Source organism: Castor canadensis, chromosome 10, assembly GCF_047511655.1.
Source record: "Castor canadensis chromosome 10, mCasCan1.hap1v2, whole genome shotgun sequence".
NCBI classification, from domain to species: Eukaryota; Metazoa; Chordata; class Mammalia; order Rodentia; family Castoridae; genus Castor; species Castor canadensis.
The window spans coordinates 109,623,456-109,645,046 of NC_133395.1; positions in this window are offsets into that span (position 1 = coordinate 109,623,456).

Genomic DNA, 21,591 nt, shown 5'->3' on the forward strand with positions numbered 1-21,591 from the left:
TCAGCTGTGCAAGCCAACCCCCCCTGCTCCACACACAGCCCCACTGCCCTCAGTCCCTCCCACAGCTTAGACTCCTGCCCATCGCACCACAGAGGAGGCCTCGTACCCTGACCGTCCATCATCTGGAAGCAGATGATTCTGTGAGCCCTCAGAATGGAAGGTGATGCCATCTTTACCCAACCCAACCAGGCTGTGCTCCAGCCCTTGGCCCCCCTCCTGCCTGAGACCCATTTCCTGATCAAATGCCAGCCCCACTGGCCAGGCTACTCTTAAGCAAGGCTCCATGGGGTCCATCCAGAGGTCCACTGGATGGGGTGCTCATTTTGCCCACTGTACCAGCTGCTTTGGCTGCATAACAAATGCTCAACCCGTTGGACCATGATGATCTTTCAGAACAAGGGTCCAGGCAGAGCATGGTGGGGATGAGCTATCACTGGCATCCAGTTGTCTGAGTCTGGTTTGTTGCTTAGCTGTCTGAGCATGTGGACAGTAAGGAGAGAGAGTGCATGAGTGCCAGGTAAAGCCATTTCCAAACTTTTGTGACCTGCCTCAAAAGTCACACAGCATCATTTCCACCACATTCTATTCACCAAGGCATTCACAGCCTGCCCAGTTACAGGGGAGGGAACAGTGTCCCAGAGGCACCTGTGAGACAAAGCACTGCTGTGACCACTTTAGGAAAAGGGGAGAACATTAGAACTCTCAGGTGGAAATAACGAGGCAGAGACATGTCAGGATGCCCAGTGTGCTTTCCCCTAGGACAGGGACACAGCCAGTCCACGTCTCCCAGTGACCCAGGGAGACCACTAGAATCTGAGTGATTGCCCAGGGGCAGTGTGTGGAAGGCAGATGAGTAGATGACCCTGGGAACCCAAAATGGGGAACCCCTTTCTCCCCAGGTTTTGAGGAACTGCCTGGGCCAGTTTTCTCCTAACCCTTTTTGTCATTCTTTGCTACCAGTCCCATAAAAATCACCCTAGGGAAGAGTTAGATCTGTTCTAAGATGCCAGGGAAAGACAAAGGCCAGTGTCTCTTGGAATGGATCCCACCTGCCTTGCTCACCCTCCAGATGACAGGGCTCTGCCCAGCCCCCTCCCAGTTAAAAGGGGACTTTGAGCGAGGTGGTAGCTCCAGAGCCTCCATTTCCTCACTGTAAAATAGAGTGGGGGCTGGGCAGATGCCAAGCTTGGCCACCTTGGAGCCATGTTGCAGGTGGGTTGTCTGCTAGATGCAGGTCATTCTGCCTGGCTGTACCCCACCTTGACTCAAACAACCAACAGCCCCAAGGGTGTGGCAGTCTACCAGATGCCCCGCCCCTCAGGACAAACACACCCCTGCAGAATTGTGGGGTCTGGAGTGCCCTGAAGCTCCTGGAGGTGGCAGGGTCTGCATAACCACAGCAGCTCCTGTGGTTTCCATCGTCCGAGGCCAGCACCAGGGCCTAGACTCTGGGGGCAAATTGCTGGGTGTGCAAATGTGTGACTCTCTGTAGTTGTGACAGTTGTGGGTGGCAAGCTGCTGCTGGGTTCTCAGAATTGTATGCCTCAGAGATTCAGAGAAAGTCTGCGGGCCGGGTGCCGGCAGAGATGCTAACCACAGGGCCTGCCCCAGCTGGGTGAGAGCAGGTTCAGCAGCCTGGCTCAGCCTTCCTTCCCAGAGCTACTCTGGGGACAAGGCAAGAATGGAGGGTACATCTCAGAGGCATTCCATGTGGAGGGGGCCTAGGGATGGGGGAGCCCTGGGCTGGGAGTCTGGAACCAGGGTCAGCCGCTGGGTCTGTAGTATCAAAGCAGCCCTGGCCTCATGACATTTTCCCTCCCACAGGGTTTGATACCAGCTCACCCAGTGTCACGTGCCACACACATACACTCGGTTTCACCATCTGAAAAATATGTGAGTTGGAGTAAGAAATATGTTTTACCATGTGTCAGATACAATGGCATTTGCCACTATTTAATAGGAAGGTCCCAAAATGTCAGTGGATTGGATTAAAATGAAAGTCCTTTTCTGGCTCACATGAGTGTCCTAGAAGGTGTTGGAACCTCACAAAGGGTGGGTTCCAGAATCACTGAAACACCCACTAGGACTTCCCCACCAACCTCAGAGCCACCTAAACCCAGAAGTGAAGCGCCACATCCAATCAAGTGCTCATGGCACAGGAACCACTGTGCTGAGGGAGGAGAGCACAGAGGTAGCAGCTACTTAGCTGCCTGTACCACACCCCAATTCCTGTGCACATGTGTGCACACACGCGCACACACACACACACACACACAGAAACAGTTTCATGCAACAAGCGATGCCTTCTGATTCAGTACCTCCTGCCCTGGCCTGTTCCACTTTACCCTGTTTTTTTTCTACTCTATTATTTTTGTAAGTGCTGGTGTGGCCCACTAAAGTGGTCTCTTCACCCACTCAGGGCAGGTAGTTTAAAAATTCAGATGATTCCTTAAGGAAATGACTGTAATGCTATCAACCTCTACAGAAAACACAGAGTTCAGTGGCCACATGCTTTAAAAGATGACTCAGGCCAGAAAAATTGCTGCTTACAGTCACAGCTGTCACGCAGAGGAAGACACAATGCCAAGCTCGGTGTGGTAGTGCAAGCCTAGAATCCCAGCCCCTACCCAGGAGGCTGAGGTAGGAGTGAGGCAGGATAGATCAGAGAAAATAAGGCATGGGAAACAGCAGCCAGGAATTCACAAATAAACACTATATTAATAAACTGCTTGGTTAAAAGCATCTGGGCACTATTTGCATCAGACTTTATTCTCCTTCAGCAAGCTACATTTAGTAAAAAGAGCAAAGTGGGAAAAAGAGCCACTCTCTCCCCTTGACCTTGCCTGCCTGCCCAAATAATTAGTGTGCTCTAAGAACTGGACAAGGATATCTTAAAGAAAAATACCTATCTTGGGGGAAAAAAAAAACTCTTGGGAAAATGACTCCTCTGGGCACAAAAAGTGTCCAGCAGTAGACACCTGTCCTGAAGGGAGCATCTGGCAGGACCCATCCTTTGTTTAAAGGAACATTCAAGCATCTATGTCTTAGTGACCCAAATTTAATGAATGGGCCAACCAGAAAATCTGTGGGCCCAATTGATAAAACAGTGTAGCCATAAAAATGATTTAAAAAATAGGAAAAAAGGAGTGCTTTTCCTAAGGTAAATTTGAGCCAAAACCCATCCCACTTTTTCACCGTAAATACTCCTGACTCATTGCACCTATTATCAGATGTGACCACACCCACATCTGGGCTGTATACCATATTTCTATCTTTCTTTTTATCTTACTAATAAACTTTCTTGGTCTCTATCTCAATGTGTCCTAAAATTCTTTTTTGTGACAATATCACAGACCCAAGTTCCAGCCAGAGGCCTCCTCCATTTCACAGACCTCCTCCCTAGAGTTCTGGTAACAGGAAGATCACAAGTTCCAAGCCAGCTTGGGCTACAGAGCAAGACCCTGCCTCAAAAAAAAAGTACACAACAAAAAAAGAAGCAATGGAGGAGTCCATTTTATTCCAGAACCCTTGAGGGTGCCTCCCTGATCTACCCAAAGAAGCGAGACCTAGTGAGATATCCAGAGTCAGAGGCAGCCCAGGCGGGAGTCCGAGACACTCGATAAGGGACATTACTGGCTCCAATACTGGCTCCAGGGCCCCTTCTGAGGGTATGGGACAAGTGCTTTTCCCAGGGTGCAGTGGAACCACACACATTCCACCCAGGTGGCAGCCATGATCCTCCAGAAGGGAGAAGGACGTGGCACCTGCTGTGGAGGTCCCTCCATGTCCTGCTTGGCTGGTCCATTGTCCTTTCTCTCCTGGCTACCTCCCCAGGACAGGAGTGTCTACCTGGTCCTCATGCTGGCCTCCCTGCACCCAGTGGTCTTCTCTCAGAATCAGCTGGGAAACAGCCCCATAACTTCTGTGAGTCAGGTCACAATACATGGCCCGACATGACATCTGGATCGATGTCCCTTTTCTTTTCGAAAAGACAAATCAGACTCAGTGAGTGACCCAGTCTTTCTTGCACAAAGTTGGTTTCAAAACTGTCTTACTAACTTTCATCCAATCACAATTTATGAACCAAGAGCAAGGAGCCTCTCCATGGGAAGGTGTGTGCCAGGAGGCATGAAAGACTGGGCAAACACTAGCTCTGGGTTCAAGAAGGCGCTCTGCCACACACAAGGTGTGCCCTTGAGCAACTGGCACAACCTCCCTGACCCTCCACTCCCTTCCCTGTAGTTGAGATGCATTGTCTGCCTCTCAGAATGCATGTAAACAGCTAATGTGACTAAAGAGCCCATGGAGGCTGGCGTGTCTCACCCCCACCAATGTGAGGGGGTGCCACAGAGCTGCCTTCTGTCTCTGAGCATTCATGGTCAGCAGAATCCAAGAAATGAACGCATGTGCCTCCTGTGTCTTAATATCTGCTAGTTATGTGGACACACAGCCCTGGGGTCACATGCCTACATTTGTTAAATATTCAGTGAGCACTTCAGACACTGTTCTAGACATGGCAATGCAATAGAAAAAACAGGTGTGTCCTGTGGAGCAGACAATCCAGTGTCACCATTCCTGCCTGTCCCTCCTCTCTCCCTACCCCAGCCTCCTCTCTCTCACAGCTGCTGTAAATCTAGATCATTGGTTTAGGTAAATGAGAAAGTTCAGCAAGAGTTGTGATGCATCGCCTATTTACAGTTAGATTAATGATTAAAAAAAAAAAGGAGCCACAAAGTACCCCAAATAGCCAAGGCAATCCTGAGCAAAAACCAAAGCTGGAGGCATTGCAATCTCTGACTTCAAACACTGCAAGCTACAGTCCCCCAAAGCAGAGGGAATGGTGTAAAATCTGACATGTAGACCAATAGCACAGAAGAGAAAATCCAGACACGGGAGAGAATATTCACAAACTATTCATCCACCAGGACTTCATATCCAGAACTACAAGGAGTTCAAAAACAACATAGCATAAAAAAAAACTGATACAACAGTGAATAGAATAGACATTTCTCAAAATAAGATACATAAATGACCAACAAGAATATGAAAAACTTTCATCATCACTAAACGTCAGGGAAATGCAAATCAAAACTACAGTGAGCTATCATTTCACCCCAATGAGAATGGCTATCATCAAAAAGATCAAAAATAACAAATTCTGGTGAGAATGCAGAGAAATGAGAATTCTTATACATTATTGGTGGCAACGTAAACTATGCAACCATTACGGAAAATAGCATGGAGGTTTCTCAGAACACAGGAATTACTGGTTGACCTATCTTGCTACTGAGTATATGTCCAAAGTACATGAAATCGATATAGCACAATAATCAGGATATGCAATCAATGGATGAGTGAGTAAGGAAAATGTGATATGTGTACAGAAGAGAATACTATTCAACCAAAAACTATGAAATGCTGTCACTTACAGCAACTTGGATGGAATGTCACTGTAAGGGAAATAACCCATGTGTATTTTCAAACACCGTGTGTTCACATTCATACACAGAAGCCAAAACAGTGACCGCATGACAGTTCAGAGCAGACTGGTGGTTAGAGGCCAGGGGGAGATGGGGAAAAGATGATAAAGGGAGGTTGGCTAACAGATACCAAAACGCAGTTACATAAGAGGAACGAGCGTGATGTTGACAGCATGGTCGGGTGACTAGAGTTCCCAAGGTAGCATATATTTTATGAAGAACTAGAAGAAAGGAGTTCAAAAGTTCCCAACACAAAGAAGTGGTAACTGTGTCAGGAGATGGAAATGTTTACACATGGTGTACCTGCATGCAATTCTTACGCCATGCCCCATAAACACATACGATTGTTACATGTCCATTAGAAAAACAATAAAAACAAAGAACTGGGGGAAAAGCTAACTTGTAGGTTCCAATATAATATTAAATAATATTGCAACATCATGCATAATAGAAAATTCACTATTAGAAGGGAAAGATGGCAGAATTCAGAATAACAACTAATTCAAAAGTCGTTTCTACTAGCTTTCTTACATGGTCTTTCCAAAAAAAAAATAAACTTTTCATTTTCAAATCATTTTTTGCACAGAGAGGTTGCAGGAACATTGTACTGGGAGTTCCCATGTACCCTTCACTCAGGTTCTCCCAGTGATACCTTTTTTTTTTTTTGGCAGCACTGGGGTTTGAACTCAGGGCCTGGCGCCCTTGCTGGGCAGGCACTGTACAACTTGAGCCACTCCGCCAGCCCTTTTTTGTGTTGGTTAGTTTGGGATAGGATCTTGCTTTATTCCCAGACCAGCCTGGACCACCATCCTCCTATCTCTGCTTCCCCACATAGCTGGGATGACAGGTGCGCACTGCTGTGTGCTGCCACTAGTTGAGATGGAGTCTCATGAACGTTTTGCAAAGGCTGGCCTCAAACTGTGATCTTCCCAAACTCTACCTCCCAAGTAGCTAGGATTACAGGCATAAGTCACCACACCTGGCTATGACATCTTACTTTAACCATAGAAAACTTATCAAGACCAGGAAATGGGCATTGCTATATTTGTTTTGCTTACTTTTAAAACAGACCTTTCTCAGAGTGTAAGCCTTTCTTTGCTGTGACAAAATGGCTGACATAAACAACTTAAAGAAGAAAGATTATTTGGGCTCCTGGTTTCAGTGCATGGATGGCTGTCTTCTTTGCTTTTTAGATCTGTGGCAAGACAGAAGGACATGGCAGCCAGGAAGCAGAGGGCACAGCAGGAAGGGCCCTCAAAGGCACACCTCCCAGTGAGCGCCTTCCTTCCACCAGGCCCCACTCCTAGTAACCCATTCAGCGATGAGCTCACCAGTGTGTTGACCCATCCGTGAAGTCAGCGCCCTCGTGATCCAGTCCCCTCTCAAGAGCACCACACGCTGGGGACCAAGCCCTTAACTCATGTGTCTTCAGAGGACATTTTTAGATTCAAATGGTAACACTCAGGTTTTACTCCTTTTTCACATGCTCTCTTTTTTAAATGTGTAGTTCCATGGCATTTTTTTCCCTATGTGTGTGTGTGCACACGTGTGTGCCTGTGTATGTGTGCGTGTGTGCGTGTGTGTGCGTGTGCACGTAGTCACCACCACAATCAAGATACACACAGATCTGTTGCCATGAAAGACTTTCACACTCTCCTTTGCAGTCACAGCTTCTCTGTGTCCCCTAGCCCGGAAACGTGCCCTGTTTTTCATCACTATTGCTGTGTATCTGAGAATGCTTTGTAAGGAGAATTACACAGTTCCCAACCCTTAAGCAATTAGCCATTTCCCACATTAGCCTAAAGCTCTTGCCATCCATCCAAACTGTGTCTTTTTTATCACTCTGTAGCATTCCACAGCACAGATGTATAGCTTGAATATCTGTTCATTCATGGCAAGATATTTGGGCCATTGGCAGTTGCTGGCTGTTACAAATAAGGCTGTTGATGGCATTTGTGAGCAGGTTCTTGTGTGGGCTTTGACGCATGGATCTACTTTTCCTACCCAACACCAGCCAACAAATTTTCCTTATACGGCCCCAAATCTTCACTTGTCTGGATGCAGCCTACCGAGCAACACAAAACTGAGTCAACAAGAAAGCAAAAAGAACCCTGAGTCACAATGACAGATATACAGATGTCACCGAGTCCCGCAGGAAGCCGTTCAGCCCCTGCCCTGACTTATTATGTATAAATCCCATATACACTGTAAGGACATCCTATCTCCTCGTCCCCAACAAATCAGAGGGGATGGAGGTGGCTTCTGACAGCCTCTGGAACTGCAGCCGATGATCCCAGAGTGGGGACACGACTCACCCAGAAATCCAAACACAGGCTGGCGCAGGGGCCCAACACATGTAGCACTGCCAAAGTCACCATTTGCTATGTGTCTGGTGTCCTCTCCTCTAGGAAACACTGGGCTCCTCCACAGACCTTGGCGGGTGGTAGGTTCTTAGGACCCATCTTTACCTTAAACAACTGACATTACAGATGTCAAATGCTTCCCGAGCAAGTTCAGCAAACTGATCTGAAGACTACCACGTTCCTTAATGCCGGACAAACGGGCAGCGTTTTTAGTAAGTTTAAGCCCAACTAAGCACAGGCCTGTCCTGCCCATATTTTAAACTACAAATCTCACTGTCCCCAAAGAGTGTGGCTCTGATGTCACATATGCCCAAATGTGACTCCCAATAGGGTAGTCTTAGTCAAGTCATTTAATCTCACAAAGCCTGTTTCCCAGCAGTAAAATGGGAATATCAGCCCGTGACTGCTGGGGTTACAGTTGGAATGGGACAGGAAATCCTGTGACCCAGCAGGGGCTCAGGGAGCCATCGGTGAAAAATTGCTTTTCCTTGAAGCAGGTATGACTCCCCCACCTCCAGATGTGTGTATAGAGCCCAGTTAGCCAGCAAGCGGTGGCAGCTCCTCTCTGGGATGTGAGGCCCCTGTGTGGCATCTGTAACACTTCTCTCACCAAGTGTCACCCTCTAAACCTCCAGTGATAATCAGAGCCGTTCACTTGCTCCAGGCAGCACACACGTGATGACATTGGCCAGGCCAGCACTTTAGGGTCTGACTCTGTCCTGTCTGCCTGGCAGGAAGCTGTGGGTATCCAGCTTCATGTTCTGTCACCAGACCTATGACAACCAGGAAACTGATGCCTGCTGGAGGGGAATGTGGTGTGTGAGGGGAGCAGCTCAGATCCCAGGCTCAGCTGTGGCCAAGGCACTGAGGTCATAGAAACGTAGGCTCCTGGTCTCACCGCCATCCAGTGGTGAATTGAGGTAAAATTTCTGCAATCCAGTGAGGCCTCAGCTTCTTCATCTGCAAAATGGGATGACAAGAGCCTCTTTTAGGATAGGGAGGGCTGAAGATGGTTTCCATGTCACCTGTCTGAAGGTCATGGTCCTGGACCAAGAGCAAGTGGGCACACTGTCCTCATGATGAGGGCAGTCAGCAGTGCCCATGCATCCTGTGTGTCTGTGGCATCGCAGGGGCCAGAACAAGTCCCAGGAAGCGGAGTGAGTGGGGAAGTCACATCCACAGAGGAGACGGAGGTGGGATGGAGGGAAGAGCTGGGCCAACATGTCCTTCAGGTAGATGAAGACATGTACAGCTCTGCTGGAACCTCACTGTCCTCAGAGCACAAAGCTCACACTGTTTGGCCTCCCGGTCATTAATCTAAGGTGACTCAACTTGACAGTGGCACTCCAGGTTGTTAGCAAGCCATCTGTGGCTGGCATTAAGATGTTTTCCCAGCAGCGAAATGAGCTTTGATTAATTGCCTCATTTGATCCTCACAACAGTCCTAGGAGGTAGGGGGACTACTGTCCCATTTTAGGGAAGAGACAACAGAGTCAGAGAGAGGTTAAATAATTTTCCTAGGACCTCACATGAGCAAGCAGGAAGACAGGTGAACCCAGGCTGGCTCCCTCCACCTTTGTACTTAGCCATCCGAGACCCAGGGACAAGGACAGCAGTGCTCATGCAGACAGCAGGGAAAGACTACATCCTCACAGAGTATCCTGCTGGGGGACCGGTATCCAGACAAACCCAACCTTGTCCTTCTCCCAAGTCACCTAAAGAATAGTACCATAAATATTTACTCTCACAGAGGACATTCTCTCTCTTGGAAGTCCCTCTCACAGGACTTCTGATACCAGTGCAACTACCACTCCTCACTCTGGCCTAATATGGCCCCTTCCATTTGGCCCCAAGTCTTCTTGCTACTTAAAGCAAAGGATATCAGGAATCTGTGGTGTGTCCCAAACATATAAAATCTCCCTGCCACCATCAGAAATGCTCCAAAGACAAAGTCATAAATGAGTAACAGGGCCTGATATGTTTTGTGAACTCTACCCAGTGTTTTGAAATTTAGGTGTTAGTTGCAATTTTAAAAACATGGAAGTTTCATTTGAAAATCAGGATTCATGGCTTAACACCTGGGCAGGCTTTGTCCCCAGGATCCACACCAGGGGTGACCCAGGCTTGCCAGTGAGGCCCCAGGATCTACAACTAAGGAGACCACTTCCAGGCTCACCCCGTAGCCACTGCCTGGGCAGGGTGTCCATGATAGCCAGGACTGTTTCAAGTTTAGTAGACACCTCCATTTAGGTAAAAAGCTAGCCATGTCCTGCTCATTCTGCAACCATCTTTTCCCCTTTACTTTGACAGCCTATTTTATGCTCTTAAAATCCAGTTAGAATTTACACAGAGTAAAGTAGATCTTAAAGGTTTGACTCAATGAGTTTTGGCAGATTGCTTACATCTGCGTAGACAGATACAAAATATTTCCATCGCCCCAGATAACTCTCTCATGCCCCCCAAGTCAGTGCCTGTTGCCTCCCAGGAGGCGACAACTGACCTGTGTTCTACACCAGCTCCAGAGTTACACGTGAATGGAATCACACAGGTATGCATTGAAGCCACCCCCCTGCTCAGCACGTGGTCTGTGAGGTTGGCCCCTTATCCCAGGACTGCAGCCCTTTCTGTTTATTGCTTAGTGCAGTGGCCCTGTGTGGACACACATCTTGATGGCCCACTGAGGGATTCACAGCTACTGTGAATCAAAGCTGAGATGTGGTCAGGGGATGTGCTAAGCTCTCTGAACCTCCACTTCCATTGGCAGGAGGAGAGAATACTGGCCAGGCCCAGTCTTCCTGACCTGGCCTCTTCCCCAACTTCAAAAACTGCAGCTGGCTGAATGAATCCAAGATGGTAGAACAGTGGTGCCTGTGCTTATTTCTGTCATAGAGAGGAACCCAGGCAGCAAAGGGAAAACTGTTTCTAGGACAGCAGCCTAGAGGAGGACACTGAAAATCAGCAAGGACCTGATGGACCCCTAAACAGCATGAAAAGTCAGAAAGACAACCTAGAGAAAAGAACAAAGCAAACTGCAACTCAAGCCAGGCTCCCCTGCTGGGGTGCAACTGCCCACTGCCAGAAATCAAGCAAGAAAATAGGAGCCACCCCAACACAGCAGCAGACCATCAGCCCCAACTGCAAGAGAATCCCAGGGTCTTTGCAGGCTTTAAATCCAGTGTGGGGTCACCACCACTGTTCTGCTCCAAAGAAGGAACTCACATTGGCCTCCCCTAGCTCCCCCAGATCAAGCTGCTAACTGCCACCCTGCCTTGGGGACTGGCAGCGTCCCCCAAGTTGCCAGTAGTCTGGGGCCTGTGTGTGCCCCGCAGGGCAAAGAGTAGCTCCTTGGGGTCCTGGAGCTCCAGGAATGTGGCTCCCAACATCCCAAATTCTGTACTCAAACCATGGGAAGGGTCCCCTCCCCAGACACGGCCTGGGGCCCATGGTGGTGGTGCCAAAAGCCCTTTTATGACCCATGCTTCTTGCTCAAGACATGGTAAAGGTCCCATCCATGTCCTGCAGCTCCAGGACCATAGATACCAAAACCACAGGCCCTACACTTGAACTGTAGGACCTAAGGAAGGTCTCTTCCCTGTCCTCACATCCATGAGCACAGTCACCAGTGCCACACCCAAATGTCACCTGCACACACCCAGCAGGATCCAGGGAGATCTTCTCCACAGCCCATGACCTTGGGACCACTCCTGCTAGTGCCAACAGCTCTGGCAATCACCATGCTTGTCACGTAGAACCTGGAAAATGTCCAATCTGTGTCCCACAGCTTCAGGGAAGCAGCTATCAGTGCACAAGACACCCACAATCACCTCACAAATCATAGGGAAGGTCCCCTTTATATTCCACAAATTCCAGTCCATGGTTACTGGTGCCATAGACCTCAGATCACCTGTGCTCATTCTGTAGGGCCTGGGGAAGGTCCCGTTCCATCTTGCAACCCCAGAACCTGCCTTCAGGTACCACAGACCCAGGCATCTCCCACATTCACCTTGAGGGTCCTGGGGAAGGTCTCCTTCATATCCATAGCTGCTGGTGCCAAAACCCTCAGTGTTACCTACCTGTTACCACAGGTCCCTGTGGGACCTGGGGACAGTCCTCTTCACATCCCTCACTGCCATGCTCGTGGCCACTGCCATCACAGCTCCAGTGCCCTTGGTTCTATGGGTTAGGAGGCAGAGATAGGAAGATCATAGCTTAAGGCTGGCCCAAGGCAAAAGAGCAAAATTCAATCTGAAAAAATCCTAAAAATCAAAAGGGGCTGGGGACATGGCTCAACAGGTAGAATACAGACCCTGAGTTTAAAACTTCAGTACTGGAAAAAAAATACAACCGAGAGCTTCCACAACAGCCTAAAACAAGCAGAAGAATCAATTTCTGAACTTGAAGACAGGTCTCTTGAATTAATGCAGTCAGAGAAGAAAAAAAAAGAATGAAGAAAATCTATAAGACATATGGGACACCTACCTAATGGTGTTCAAACAAATACTCACATTATATCACTAAACTTATATCACAAAATAATAGCTGACAGGACTGGCAAGTGGCTCAAGTGGTAGAGCACCTGCCTAGCAAATGTGAGGCCCTGAGTTCAAACCTCAGTACCATGAAAAAAAAAATACATAAAAATAAAAAAGCATTTAGTTCAAAAATAGTAATAAGTGAAAACTTTCCAAATCTTCAAAGAGATATGAATCTGCATAAGCCATAGCATGAAAACATGCAAATCTATAAAATCATTAGAAGAACAGATACATGAAAGAGAAAGAGAATCAAACTTTAACACATCAGAAAATTGCCAAGTCACAAAAGTAAATAATAATAAGAGAGGTGGATGGGATTAAGAAAGAGTAATATAGATAAAGTGAATTTGATCAAAGAACATAATTTGTATGTATATATCACAATGAAGCCCCTTTGTGCATTTATTTAAATTTATGCTAATAAAAATAATGAGAGTGGGAAAGGAACCAAAAATATTCAAAACATGCAATTGACAAAATGCCCTAAGTTCATACCTGTCAATAATAACGTTGAATGTAAATGCATTAAATTCACCAATCAAAAGACATAGACTAACCAAGTGGACTTAAAAACAAAAAAGACCCAACTACATGCTGTGTATAAAATTCACTTCACTGATAAAGACACATATAGACTGAAAGTGAAGGGTTGGAAAAGACACACAATGGGAATGGAGACCAGGAGCGAACAGGCATTGCTGTACTCATAGCAGATAAAACAGAATTTAAATAAAAAGCCATGAAAGGGAACCACCAAGAATACATAACAGTTGTAAATACATACTACTCAATGCCAGACCACACATCTAAAGGGAGTGAGGACTCCAATACAATAATAGTTTGGGTTTTCAACACTCCATTTTCCTCAATGGACAGACCATCTAGACAGAAAATCAACAAAGAAACGTTTGAGTTGAACCATATCATAGAGCAAATGCAACTAGCAGATGTTTACAGAACCTTTCATCCAACAGCAGAAGAATACACAATTCTTCTCATCAGCATATGGAAACTTCTCCAGGATAGATTGTATGTTGGGTCACAAATAAAGTTTCAATACATTTTTAAAGCTTGAAATCACTTCACATATCTTCGCAAAGATATGTGAGAATAGAGAATAGAACTAAAAATCAATAGGAAGAATAATGAAAACCAGGTTAGTGGAACATGCCTGTAATCCCAGCTACTCAGGAGGTAGGAGCAGAGGCAGGAAGATCATGAATTCAAGGTTAATCCAGGCAGTTAGTGAGCCTCTATCTCAGAAACAAAATACACAAAAGGGCTGTGGTGTGGCTCAAGAGGTTGAGCACTTACAGCATGTGCGAAGTCCTAGATTCAATCTCCAGTAAAGCAGACACACAGAGAGAAATATATAGAAACTAAATAACATGTTCCCAAAGGATCAGTGGGTAATTGAGGAAGTTAAAAACATCACATTTCTTGAATCATATGAAAATGACAGTACAGCATATTGAAATCTGTAGGATGTGGCAAAAGTAGTACTGAGAGAGAAGTTTATAGCAGTCAGGACATACATCCAAAAGTACAGAAAGATTTCAAATAAGCAACCCAATAATGCACCCTGAAGGAGTTAGAAAAGACCAAATCCAAATCAGTGGAAAAGGAAAGATATAATAAAGGTCATAATGATATTTAAATAATAAAATTGAAAATTTAGAAATGCAAAAGATGAAGAATTTGTTTTTTCAAAAAGATAAATGAAGTTGAAAAACCTTTAGTTACACTAACCAAGAAAAAGAAAAGACCCAAACAAAATCAGAAATGCAACAGGAGACAGCATGACTGATACCACTGAAATACAAAGGATCATAAGAAACTACAATGGATAGTTATATGCTAGAATATTAAAAAACCTAGAAGAAATGGATAAGCATCTGAACACGTTCCACCTACTGAAATTAAATAATAAAGAAATAGAAAATCTATACATATCTGTAATGAATAGAGATTGAAACAGTAGTTAAAAGCCTCCAATCCAATAAAAATCCAGGACCTGATAGCTTTACTACTAAATTCTACAAAACACTTAAAAAAAGAACTAATTTAAATTTTTATTAAACTATTCCCCAAAACTGAAATAGAATGAAACCCACCAAACTTTTTTTTTCAACGAGGCCAGCATTATCTTGATAACAAAGCCAAAGAAAGATACAGGAAAAAAGAAAACTACACACCCATATCTTTGTAAATAGATGCAAAAAACCTCAACAAAATACTAGCAAGCTAAATTTCAACAGCACATCAAAAAGACCAATATCAGTGAGCATGGATGCAAAAATGGTTTAACATACACAAATCAACAAATATACAACACATAAAAATCTCAATAAAGACATAAAAATCTCAACAAAGGCATAAACAATATTCAGCATTGCCTCATAATACTCTTAACAAATTAGATGCAGAAGGAACATACCTAAAATAGTAAAGGCTATATGAAATCCACAGCCAAAATCATGCAGAATCGGGGAAGGCAGAGGCATTTCTTCTAAGATCTGGGACAATGTGAGGATGTCCAGTTTTACCGTGTTTATTTAATATAGGAAGTCTCAGAAAAAGCAATTAGGTAAGCAAAAGAAAAGAAGGAAGGTCAAACTGGAAAGGAAAAAGTTAAGTTATCCATGTTTGCAGATGACATGATTTTGTCTATAGAAAAAGCGAAATACTTGTCCACAAAGCTATTACAACTGATAAATGAACTTAGGTACTTGTAGGACAGAAAAATCAGCATGTAAAACAGTACATTTTTGTATAGCAATAGTGAACCTACTAAAGAAGAAATCATGACGGCAATACCATTTATAGTTGCTTCAAAATTAAAATATTTAAGTATAAATTTAACCAAGTGATACATCTGTACAATGAAATTAATAAAATACTAATGAAAAAGCTTACAGGCATGGTAAGCCTTGCCTAGCAAGTGTAAGGACTGAGTTCAAACCCCAGTACCACAAAAAAAAAATTAATGTATGAAACAGGACACACACACAAAAAGAAAGATATTCTATGTTCATGGATAAGCAGAATTAATATTAAAATGACCATACTATCCAAAGTAATCTATATATTAAATGCAATTCCCAGCAAAATACCAACAATTTTCTTCACAGAAATAGAAAAAACAAGCCAAAAACTCAGACGTAACCACAAAAGATCCAGACTTGCTAAAGCAATCCTAAACTAAAGAACAAAACTGAAGATATTATGACAACTTATTTCAAAACATCACTAATTGTGCAGGTGGCTCAAACCTGTTATCCTACCTCCTTTGGGAGGCCAAGATGAGGATGATTACAGTTCAAGGTCAGCCCAGGCAGAAATTTGTGAGACCCCCATCTCAAGGGAAAAAAAGCTGGGTGTGGTGGTGTGCACCTGTCATCCCAGCTATGACAGGAAGCCTAAAATAGGAGGACTGTGGTCCAGGCTGACATGGGCAAAAAGCGAGACCCTATCTCCAAAATAGCCCGAGAAAAAGGCCAGAGGCATGGCTACTGCAATAGAGCACTGAGTTCAAAATCCAGTACTACACACACAAAAGACATCACATATTTCTGTAGTAACCAAAACACGTAGTACTGACATAAAACCAAAAGTTAACCCATACACACAGACTTAAGAAAGAACATCTTTATTATATATATAAGATATATATATCTTTATTATATATATATAATATATATATGTATTATATATATATAATATATATGTATTATATATTATATATATATATCAGTTGTACAGGAAGGTTTCATTGTGACATTTCCATATATGTCTACAATGTAACTTGGTCACCCCTTCCATCGTTCTTCTTCATCTCCCCTTCCTGAAACAATTTCAATAGATGGCATTGCTCTATTTTCATATAAGTATATAAAGTACAATGACCGTTCGTCCTCCCCTCATTAGTAACCATCCTCAAACAGGACCTGTGTTACATTCCTGCTCTTCATGCTTTAAAGTGTATATATTCATTGTTCAAAGGGATTGCACCGAGATATTTCACGATGTACATATTGTACTCTAATCAGATTTACCCCCTCATTTACCCCCCTTTTCCCTGTAATTCAATAAGCTGATTTTTGACAAAGGTGCCAAGAACATAGATTGGAGACAGTATCTTCAATAAATGGTGCTGACAAAATAGGATACACACATGCAGAAGAATGGAACAATTCTTTCCTCACCACCACAAAAACCAATTCAAAATGGATCACAGGCCCAAATAGAAGACATGAAAATGAAGTCATTAGAAGAAAAGACAGGGAATGCTAGAACACAGGTATCAGCAATGATTTTTTTTTTTTTTTGGATAAGACATGCAACAAAAAGCAAAAATGGATACACAATCTACAGAGTAGAGACACTGTGCAGAATGGAAGAAGACATTGCAAACAATTCAGCCACCAATGCATTGATATCCTGAATATATAAGGGACTAAAAAAGCTGAACACCACAAAACCAAGAAATCTAAGTAAAAAATGAGCTAAAGATCTGACAGACACTTCTCAAAAGAAGATACACTAAATGTCATGGGAACACAAATTGAACTGCACTGAGACACCATCTCACCCCAGTTAGAATGGAGATCACCAAAAAGACAAAAATACAAAGTGTACCAATATTGTGCCAGAATATGAAAACAATCTAGCTGTTTAGTGTGCTCTCCCTGCCTGTGGGGCCTCCAAGGGAAGGATTTAGAATGCGCAGGACAGGATGAGAGCAGCCAGAAATGAGGATACAGGGAAAGGAGAATTCTTATCCACTATTGGTGGGAATGTAAATTAATAGGGCCATTATGGGAAAACAGTATAGAGAATCCTCAGAAAAATAAAACTGTGTCTACCATATAATCCAGCAATCCTATTGCTGGGTATATATATGCAACAGAGATGAAATCATAATACCGAAAGGGATACCTGTATTCCATGCTTATTGCAACACCATTCATAATAGCCAGGATATGGAATCAACCATTAGGAGCAGAATAAAGAAAATGTGTCATATATACACAGTGGAATACTGTTTGCCATAAAAAAACAACAAAATCCTGTCATTTGCAGCAACATGGATGGAATTGGAGGTAAGCCATACACAGAAAGACAATAGCACGTGTTCTCACTCATGAAGAAACTCAGAAGTCAGTCTCACAGGAGAATGGACTGGAATCACTAGACAATGAAAGAAACAGGGGCAGGGAATGAAAAGAAGTTATATAAGGGGCACCAAAACCTGAAGAGAAGCGATTAGTCCAGGCTTTCTATAGCACCGCAGGGTAACTCTTGGTTAAAACAGCTTGTGATACATTCCAAAGTGACTAGAAGAATATGAACTTCCAGCACATAAAAATGATCACTGTTAAGGCAGGAGATGCAGCCTCGCATGTGTAAGGCCCTGGGTTTGATTCCCCAGAACTAAAAAACAAAAAAATGTTTTTAGAGGTGGAAATGCTTATTACCCTGATTTAACTATTATACATTGTCTTCATGCATCAAATTACCATAATGTACCCCAGAAAGACATATAAATATTATATTTCAATAAAACATGTATCTGTTTCATGTGCCCACCCTTGCTATAGGGTCTCCAGGGAAGGAGTTGCATGGGAGTTGGGGGCAGGGCATAGTACAGACAATCCACTAAAACAACAAGTGCACAGATGCACACAGACACTGGGTCCCTGGCATTGGTGACATTGTGAGCTCCTGCAGGCTGTTCTCTTCAGTGGGGTTCTTCTATATTTTAGCAGCCTGGCTAGCCTCTGAAGCCCTTCCTACCCAGAGCTGCAGAAGACTCTACTTGGTTCTTGCTACTTAGGTGCTTTTCATGGGTCCTCTTTCCCCTAGGCTGAACTCTAGAGGCCACAGGTGCCACTGAGCCCTTCTCATGGCCCACACCCTGAGCTGGTCTCACCTCAGGGCCTTTGTGGACACTGGACTTCAGCAGGGAGGGCCACCTGAATGTTCTGCCAGTGAGGTGTCAGGTCCCTCTGTGCTGTCATTACTGTTGTGAACACCCAGGGCAGAGCCAGGTGGCAGAAGTGCCCTGGGATGGGTGTCCTGAGGCCAGGCCCACCTGACAAGGTATACAGCAGCTCAGAACCATGTGGTGGAAGCTGACTGGGTCCTCCCTCTGCCTCCTGTGCCTGCTGGGTGGGGCGCTCCATCTCAGATGCAGGGCTGCTTCTTTGTGGGCTTGCCAGTCCTCATGCCCCTAAATGCACAAGTGACCACAAATGCTACCTTTGCTCAAATGTAGATGATCTTTAAAGATAGGGTTTCCCAGCAAGCTGTCTCAGAGGTTTTGTGCCAACTTCAACATTTAGGCACACAAGTCTAAATTCTCCTGAAGCTGAAATGTCTTTTGCTACTTTTCTTCCCCCTTAGGTCTGACTCAGCCTAACACTACAACTTCTGTATGTTGCCCAAGAACAGCCCATGATGGGGCCAAGGGCGTGGGGGTGGAGGGGCTCAGGACTGGGACCCTGGAGGAGAGGAGGCACAGGGGGCTGGGATAGGTCCTTCCCCCAGAAAGTGCATGGGTGGCTCCCTTCAGAGGCACGACAACTGGCTGGCCTCCCAGTGGAGCAGCCTAAACTCACCCAGGTGCCCATTCCAAAGTCTCTTGATTGGGCCAGAGAAACTGAGACAGAGACAGACATACAGAAAGACAGGGACAGAGATAGAGATAGACAGAGAGACAAAGTAACAGAGAAACAAAGGGACAGAAAATTCCTTTTGGGGATTCAGAAACACTGAGAGACAGAGACACACATAAAAATACAGAGATGAGAAAGAAACAGCTACAGAGAAAGGAAGGAATGAAGGGAGAAAGAGAAAAGGGGAAAGAGAGCATGAGAGAGAGAGAGAGAGAGAGAGAGAGAGAGAGAGATGGGGGGTGGGGGGAGTGGTAAGGAGAGAGGGAAAGAGACATTTCTAAAATCCAAGACCCCTTGACTGTGGAACAGGGAGCTCTTTGTTCATTTGTCTGGAAATCATCACCCCGAAGAAGGGGGTGCTCCTCATTGTGATGGGCCTAAAGAAATCTGAAGCCCCAAAGAGTCAGTTGCAGAGGACAGGGTAGAAACAGCCAGAGCTGTTTCAGGGTTAGAGCAAATGTGGGGCCCATACAAGAGTTCACGGCCAGCACCGAGGCTTCCCTAAGCCTGGGATCAAGTGTTTTCCTCCACGTGGCTCATGTGGGCTGCACTGGCCTCTGGCAGATTGAACAGAGCCCATGTATGTTTCATGTCCCCACCCAGTCCAAGATGGGTTATTTCCAGTTCCTTGGGCAGAAGGGACTTTTTTCTTGGGGTGGGGTATCTGCTGCCCAACCATATGGATAGGCACTAACAGCCCTGAATATACATTGAAAAAGTTGCAATGATGAAATGCTGGATACATCAGTGAGAATATAACTAATGCCACAGAACCATGTACTTTAAAATGGTGTGATAGTTTATGTGTATATGTTTATTACAGTAAAAATTTTAAATTTTCAAAAATGATGTTCTCAAACAATGCCACCAGAACGTCTCAGTTGTGATTTCTTAAGCTGGCTTCATTGAAAAGCAGCCTCTTTCCCGGGGTGCCAAATGACTGGGCCACCACCACTGCCCCCACCGCCCCCCAGCGCCTCTTACCCCCTGCCACCAACTCAGCAGGTCAGCACATAAGTGGGCTGTTTCTCTCACACGCCAAAACCAGCCAAATCTTGGGCCTCCCCTCACTAGGTCAGGGTTCCCTGTCTGCCCAGCAGCTACAGCTGGTTGATCCAGTTTGAGCTTGCCACACAGGGACCTCTGCTCCAGGGCTTTCCCCTACAGTAATACGCAGGGCCAGCTGCCATGCTGGAGAATCGCTGTCCCCAGAAGCAGGAGAGGAGGAGTGAAGACCCAGCCTCCCCACTGTTTCTCTATCTCTCTGTCTCAGTCTCTCTGGCCCAGTCCAGAGACTTTGGAAAGCACATCCTTCCTCCCCAGTCACAGCCCCCCATCCCCCACAGTTTTGGAGTCACCTTCTAGATTAACTATTTGTACATGAATCCTTATTTCAGAGTCTGCTTCTGGGGAAACCCAAATAAGGTGGTCCCCGGAGGAGCTGAGACACTCTTACGAGAAGGGAGAGTTGATCCCAGCAGGCAAAACCCAGCTGGTAGCCACAGGCCTTCTGTTTCTCCTTGCCTGGTCCTCAGATAGGCTGGGGCACAACTCAGCGCAAGAGGACAACTGGGTTGTCTGGGAAATGGCTCCAGCCCAAGCCACTGTGGGCCACCACCTCCCCATCAATGCCACAGGATAAAATGCCACTGAAAGAATTTCTGCTTTCAAAAACAGGACAGTGTCTGCCAGGAAGTCATTTAGCTGTGCTGAAATGTCAGCAATGCTCACAGGGCAGCCATGGAGTTAAGTGGAAAATCATAATTAAAAAAGAGATTGGGGAAGAGCACCCATGGGAGATACACAGCCCTGTGCCTCTGGAGAGGCACTTCCTTAACTGACCTGCCACTGGCTGGGGTCCTTTGGCTGTACCCAGAATCATGAGCAGACCAGGAAAAGGTCTTCCAGTGGTGGCAAGTACTAGCCCTAGGGGCTGGCCGGACAGGCCCAGAAGCTTAAAACTCTAAGCCCTAACAGCTAGGGCCCTCTTGCTGCAGGCTTTCAGAGCCAGAGACAGGGCTCTATGCACTGAGGTTGGAGTTTTACTTGTCTCTAGGCTTTAACCCCAGAGGCTCCAGCACTTGGCAGTTATGTAATCCTCAGCAACAATGGGTGATGGCAGCAGACAGCAGCAAGCCATGGCACCTTGTGTTACAGATCTCATATAGGCCTCCAGTAGTGGCATCTCCAGCCCTACAGCATTTACCATCATACCTCTTGGGCCCAGCATGTCTGAAACCCTTGGCCCTTAAGGCTTGGCAGTTCCCTGGTGAGAAGGACCCGATTCTCTGGCTCTTTATGGCCGTTTTCCTTCAGCCTCAGCAATCAGCCCTCTCACAACTTCTGCTTCTATTATCCCTTGTCTTTGCTGCCTCTGCCCTCTGTTGTTTCTAGCCTGGTCTCTTTCTGGAATGCTTCAGCCGTCTTCTCACCACTCTTCTGCCACTGTCACCACTGCTGCCACTAGGATCTTCTGCTGGGCCATCAGGGGAAGTGCTCCTCCTCAGACCTGGGTGAAAATGACTGCAGAATCATG